Below are 7,372 nucleotides of genomic sequence, written 5' to 3' on the forward strand. Positions count from 1 at the left end.
AAACCTAAATTTTATTGCTTTCTTATCTATCTGAAATACACAGAATGATAATTACTGACAGAGGAAAACAAAAGAAATACATAATTTGTAATTAGTTAATGATTTAAATAACATAATTAATGTAAAATAATAATAATAAATATGAAAATTTCTAGCACATTAGCTTTCAAAAATCGCTGGAATGGTAAACTGCTCAAAACAATTAAAGGATATTGAGGTTGTGGCTTGATCTTGCGCCTGGAAAATAGTTTGAATGATTGATACATTATCGACAGACGTGGTAGGCTATATGAGATAAAAATTATATTTGTTTGACAGAAAAAAATGCTTTTTATGGAGCATTAGGATACAAAAGGAAAAAAACTCAATTTGTGCAAATGAGAAAAACAAATTAAAAAAAGATGTTTCCTCAAGAGAAAATCGTTTTTAGTAGAGGTTATGGTTTCCTCGGACGGCCAGCAACGTTGAACACCTTTAAAGCATCGAGTCAATAAGGTTATTAATGAGGAGCTATTTCCAGTTCTTGGAGAGCTTTTGGGAGTGGAAGGAGTCCGTCTGCCTAGAATGTCCCAAACATATTCGATTGGGTTCATGTCCGAAGAACATGTTAGCAAATCCAATCGTATGACTCCTTCCTCCAACAGACAAACCATTCACCAAGCACGATGTGGCCTGAAATTGTCGTCCATTAACATGAAGTTATCTCCAATTGCTGCAGCGTAAGGGACTACAATAGGTCTCATATCTCATCCCTGTATCGGCGTCCAGTCAGAGCTCCATTTCAAGCGATATGGAGATCGGTGCACCAATCAATGGAAATGCCAGCATAGACCGTCACTCCCCCACAGCCGAATCTTGCATTTTCGTGCACGAACGCAGGATTGTTTCGAGTGCCACGTTCCCTCCAGATGAAAATACGCGCCTATTATTAGGATAAACAGACAAACGAGACTGGTCAGAGAAAAGAATATTGCGCCATTCATTTCTCCTCCAATTCACATGCTCTGTTACCCACTCCCTGCGGGGCGCGACGGTGCCTTGCTGTTAACGTAACACACACCATTGGTTTGCGAGCATAAAACCTACAGCGTGATGGTGGTTTCGGGCAATTTGTGTCGAAACTGTGGTGCCAGTACCCAAGCGAAGGTGTTGTTGAAGAAAAGTGGCATTCATATTTTGGAGTCTCTGAACCGTTGACGTTAAATAACGGTCTTCATTGGGTGTTGTTGCAAGTCTACGCCCTTGCCCTGATCTTCGGCCTGCATTTCCAGTCTCCAAAAACGATCCATTAATCACACTTTGTGAAACTCCAATGGCTTCTGCTACTTCGGCTAGTGTTTGGCCCCCCACTAACTGGCCAACAACTCGTCACGCTTCTGATTCGGCTAAAGGACGTCGTTGAGCCATCGCACTCATCGAAACATCGCGCTTACCGAATTTCGTTCATTCTTTTCCACTTTTTCTGACATAACTTATTAAGTTGAAAGCCAAATCAAATTCGCAGACCTTAAAACGTCGTCTTTGAAGGCAGACTCGAAATTTGCGTACTTCAAAGTTTGAAAATAAAATAAAAATTTGTATTTGTGCCTCTCTCCTTCCATTTTATGCTCAAAATAATTTGCTTATAACGTTATTTTATAGGTTAATGAAACATTATTTCCTAAACTGATTGCAGTTTTCTGAACTGAAGAAAAGGGAAGGAAGGTTGAAAAGTAAAGCTTCATTTAGGGCAAACTGAAAACAGAAATTCCATATAATCAGTTTGTTGTGATGTATCATTGTCTTCACAATAAATTAGAAGGAGTTATTTGAAGATCTGGTGTTTGACAGATGCAGCGGTTAATTAAGCAGGTCAACTTATTTATAAATTATGACCAGGCGTTGTATTTTGTGACGATAAAAAGAAAAAATTTCCTATTCATTTTACTTGGTCAAGTATTTTTCATGAGTTTAGTGTTTTGTTGCTCTTTTATAATATTTTCTAACTAATGACATTCATATGTGTATGAGTCCGTAGCTATTAAATATTTCACAGTTTAGATTAGATATTCAGCTTAAACATCTCCCATATTTATTAATAGATTGCAACACATGCAGCAGCAAATTAAACAGATCAACTTAATTATAAATTATGACCAAGCGTTGTTTTTTGCGACAATAAAAAGTAAAATTTTTCGTATTTATTTTACTCAGGGGTCAAATATTTTTCGTGACTTTAGTGTTTTGTTGCCTTCCAATACATTGGTCTTATGTTTTCCCAAAACTAAATGGGCTCCTTTGACGAAAATTAGAATCCCTTTTATATTAGTATCCCTTTTATATTTTTTTCTAATGCTCTAATTACAAGCAAAAATATATTGTGGTATATTTAATTATAAAAAAAAACATTCTAATAGTTACTTAAAATTTTTTTTTACATTATCAATAGTATATTTGTACTAAAATACTAAATCTAAAAAACATGGTCTGAAAAAAAAATTTCATTCACATTCGAATGCTTATCACTTATTGATTTTATAAATTAAAGGAATTTTAACGATAAATAACTGTTTTTCTTAGATCTAAATAATTGCAAATAAATGGAAATTTGCAAAATTATTGTTTTGTAGTTAACGGACAAAAAGACACCAGTGTTTCATACTGTATTTCATAACCATAAATTACTAAAATGCTAAATACAATATTTTTACTTATTTTGACCTAAATTAATAAAACATAATGAAAAAAGAATGAACAGTATGTTTGATGAAAATGCTCTGTCAAAGGGTTAAGGCATATATAAAATCCAATCTTCCTTCCAGAGTAAAAAGCGTATGATATTAGTGATACTACGAATTAGGTGGCCATCTCACCTTCAACTTTAGAAGAGATAGCCACATAAAATCGAAGAATGGTCAATTCAATTCATGCGTAAAAAGATATTGTTATAGATTTTTCAGATTATCAAAATTATACATATGTCAGAAAATTGCATCAGCGAAAAATTTTTTTAATTCTTTATGTATTGAATTCAGAAATAAAGTAAAGAACATTTTTTTTTCACTGTCTGTCGCTTTCAAAGCACACATCTCTACAATAATGCATGCAATATGAATTTAATACTAATTATAATATGGTATAATATGACTTAAAATATGTGTTTCTTTTACTTTTCAAGAGCCGAATAAATGCATAAAAATGCTTAAATCCAGTGAAGGGTTCAGGTGGGGAAAATATTTGTCTAATGCGACGAATGCTATACTAATTGGGTCATATTTAGTAAGAGGATTGTCTCAAATATTTCCCATTCCCCGAAAGACTTGCAGGTCAGTAATTTTAAAAAGGGATTGAACAAATTAATAATAAAAAAGAATAGAAATTTAAAAAATGAGGGAATACAACGTTAAAGAACTGTCCTGAATAAATAAACAGGTTGCCACATCATTAGCTCATCTTAGAAATAATTAAACTAAGAAATATCGTGTTTAAATTTTAAAAATCAGTTATTTTTTTTTTCAAATTCTAGTACATTTATTACCAAAATCATTTTGAAATGCGCACACACAAAAGTAATAAAAAATGGAGTAAAATTAATGTTATGTAAAATTTGAAGGTATAAAATATAAAAAAAACTTAAAGTTCTTCGCTTTGGGGAATGCAATTCGTAAAAAGAGAGAAACTGATAGTTATTTTAATAATCTAGGCTAAATTCTAAAGTTTCTAAATTCATTCATTTTCTCATAATCATCTAAGGAATAGAATATCCAAAGGGCTAAATTATAAAATTATATTTTACATAATTAAAAACCCTAACAACGATTCGGTGCTAACCAATAAGGAAATGCCAGCTGGCTGCGTTATCTGCAAAACACAGTAAGTGAGTGAATTTTGCTGCTTTAAAAACAATAACTATCAGATAAAGAGTAATTTTAAAACATAGTAAAAATTATGATTCAGTTCTAAAATAAAATATTTTTCCTTTATTTGAACTTAATGGTCAACAAACTTATAATTTAAATTAAATTTTAATCGTAAACTTTAATTTTTAACTTATTAACATTAAACTAAAAAACGTCATAATATAATTAAACATTTATTAAAAACTTCTGACCAATCATTAGAAATTCATTGAAGATTACAATTTATCTACAAATATCTTAAATTATCCATAAGTAACGTTTGTCCTTGTTACTTAACCCTTTGACGCAGATGGGACACGGATGTTCCATTGATATATTTTTTTCGACATTCTAATTAAAAGCAAAAACACATTTTAATATTTTTTTTAATTATAAAAAACAGTCTAATAAAAACATGATTTAAAAAAACTGTCTAAAAAAATCTGTTAGATTATCGAAATTATATTTGGCCTAAAATATAAAGTCTAAACAAGTAGTTTGGAAAAAAAATTTCATTAATATTCATTAATTATTAATATTCAATTAATATTTCTTCATTAATATTCAATATTTTATTAATTAATCAATAACTTATTTTGCAATTTAAAGAAATTTCAATGATGAATAACTATTTCTCTTAGGTAACTGCATATAACTGAAAATTTAATATATAATATGAATAATATAGAATTAATTAAAAAAGAGTTTAGTATAAAATTTAATGTAACAACTGAAAATAATTGAAAATTTGAAAAATTGATGCTTAAAATTAAGACAAAATGATGAAAAAAAAGAATGAAAAATATGTGTAATAAAAATTCTGCGTCAAAGGGTTAAGATTATCAGTTAGGGTTTGACATCTAAAAGTTTTAATAAATATTAGGTTGAATATTTCACTAAAGAGATATTGTTCACTGACAAAGGCAGTCTAAGAATATCATTTTTAAAATGCTTTTATTCAAGTTTAAGTTGATCACTAGCGTAATTAATAATAAAAAATTCGAAATTATAGTAAATTTAATAGTCTTAATTAAAAATTGCGTTTTGGAAATCTTTCAATGAATAAATTAAAGAACCACAGAAAAGAACATATATGTACATTTTAGTTTTTTTTATTATGTAAAGAATTAAAACTATTTACTATACATTTATTTGAACTGGATCTTTAAAACTAAAAAAAAAAAATACAAATTGTAAATGAATACTTCATTTTAATTAATAAATAAGTATTCAACTTCTTAACAAAATTATTAAAATAATAATTACAATCTTAAAATATCTGAAACCGCTTGCTGTTTTTTAAGTTTTAAAAATAAAATTGTTTTATAAAATAAAAATTTATATGAAAAATGTATTTTAACAAGTTCTGATAAAAACATACAGTTTTCATAAATATTTATTTATTTTATTCTACATATATCTGCTTAAAAATTTTCTAAAATTCTATTAATTATCACATCTAAGTTTAATATAATTCGATAAAGCAAATGTTTTTTTTTTTTTTTTCTTAAAGTTTCAGCAACAACACAAAAGAATCTTTACTTTTTACAAAAGTAAAGATTCAGACTTTAATATTTCATCATGCACAAAAAATTTTGTGAAATGATTAAAATTCTGCTGATACTTTAAAATCATTAAAATGAAAACTTACTTTTAATCCGTCCACTAATCGTAAATACTAATTGTGCGCTCTTTCAACTTTCACGTACGACAATAAGTTCAATAATTAATTCCGATTTTCATCTTTTTAAACTAAGCTCTTTATTCTCTCTCAAGAGCATACTTCACTTATTCGCTCTCTTGCATCGCGTTCTTTGTTCTATTTGATTTCGGAATCTTATGAACTCGGCCAGAAAATTTCCTGAGTTCCTGAGTGTCACGTGGTTTATGGTCAGCTGTTTCCATAGTGACTAGCAAACGATTCTTTCCAATGATTTGCTCATCTTTAAGCACTCAGAAGACAATGAAAAATAATCGTTATCGGTTTTCTATCTGTTGATTGCTTTTAATGCTTTATTCATTTATGGACTGTTGCGTTTCATAAAATTTTTTTGAAAAAGAAAGGGTTACATTAAAACAGCTAAATATACATTAACTTTCGTAAACTTAATGTCTTCGAATTTCAAATCAATTACTCGTATGTGAGGTAAAAAAAAATAATATTTATTAGAAACACTTTTAATTTTATGATTCTATTTTATTTACAAAATGATAAGCTTGACTTTTTTATGCATGATTTCCTCAAGGGCGTGTTATATAAAAAATAAAAAAAATTGTGAAAGTATATATTAAAATTATAAAAGTATATTCATTGTTTGTTAATGTCTCTTTTTTAAACCACTTTTAACTTAAATAATTTTCATTATTACAAAGCAGATCACTATTAAGAAATTCATAAAAACATTTCATAAGAACATTCATCAACATTATTAAGAACATTTGATCCTTCTGTTCAAAAAAACTCAAAAACTTCATTTAAAACTTCAAAAAAGACTTATAGTTTTTAAAATATTGCATTTCATGTGTTAAACTTGTATTATTTATAACCTGTAATTATTTAAACTTGTATATAATTTTAATTTCAAAAACGATTTATAAATAAAAAAAATAACTCAGTGAAATCATATTAACATCAAATTGTCAATCCTATAACTGATTTTTAATTCAGGTTTTTGTTTTCTTTCTTCTATTTAAAGATTTTAACATACTTATAATTTCTTTTTATTGAATAAGTTTTATGAAATAGTATTACAAAAGCAAATAAGGATGTTCCATGAATGAATTCTTTAAGATTTCTTTAAAAATTCCTTTCAATAATGAAATCAAAATAGCATGTATGTTTATATTAACGTTAGAAATCGCAAATTAATATTTAAGCAAAGAAATAAAATAAAAACGCAATCATGATCCAACGAAACGTTATTAAGTATGACGGGATTAAAAACGTTGAAGCCAGTTTGATTACGGGTGGTTAGGAGCTTAAATTTCCTTGAAAACAGTTTTTCCCTGTCAGCTTTCAGGGCACAACCATAATTAGGATTGGCATTGAACCGTAAAATGAAATTTGAGCACACGTAGCCAGAAAGTAGTAAAATTTTCGATTAAATACGAATTCTATTTGGCAATAAATTTTGTTTGATAAATTTTGGCGTAGTTAATTCTGCTTCCAGTGGACAGGAAACAATTTAAACACGAACTGCTATTCAGCAGAAAGATGCCATTAAAATTTAAACACCCTAGCTATAATTCGAATTTTGACAAAATTTTATTTGACAATGAACTTCTATTTCTGACAACTTAAAATAAATTCTGCCTGTAGTGGTGAAAAAATGTTTGCAGCCTGTATTGCGTTTCAGCACAGAGCTCTCGATGAAATTTGAGCACAATAGCCAGCCAGAAAGTGGTCAAATTTTTTGATGATGATATAATATCGTATTATCCATAAATTCTGCTTTAACCATTAACAAAACGATAAAAACTTGTATTGTCATTAG

General features: G+C 28.4%; 1 protein-coding gene across 1 annotated transcript in view; it reads right to left on the minus strand.

Moving 5' to 3' along the window:
• The window catches only part of LOC107439510 (uncharacterized), a 47,902-nt gene extending 42,202 nt beyond the window's left edge, over positions 1-5,700 (minus strand). The window contains exon 1 of the mRNA XM_071177433.1: positions 5,530-5,700. The gene's annotated coding sequence lies outside the window, so the exon portion shown is untranslated. The remainder of the gene's footprint in view (positions 1-5,529) is intronic.
• Positions 5,701-7,372: the final 1,672 nt, after the last annotated feature.

This window comes from Parasteatoda tepidariorum, chromosome 2, assembly GCF_043381705.1.
Source record: "Parasteatoda tepidariorum isolate YZ-2023 chromosome 2, CAS_Ptep_4.0, whole genome shotgun sequence".
Lineage (NCBI taxonomy): Eukaryota > Metazoa > Arthropoda > Arachnida > Araneae > Theridiidae > Parasteatoda > Parasteatoda tepidariorum.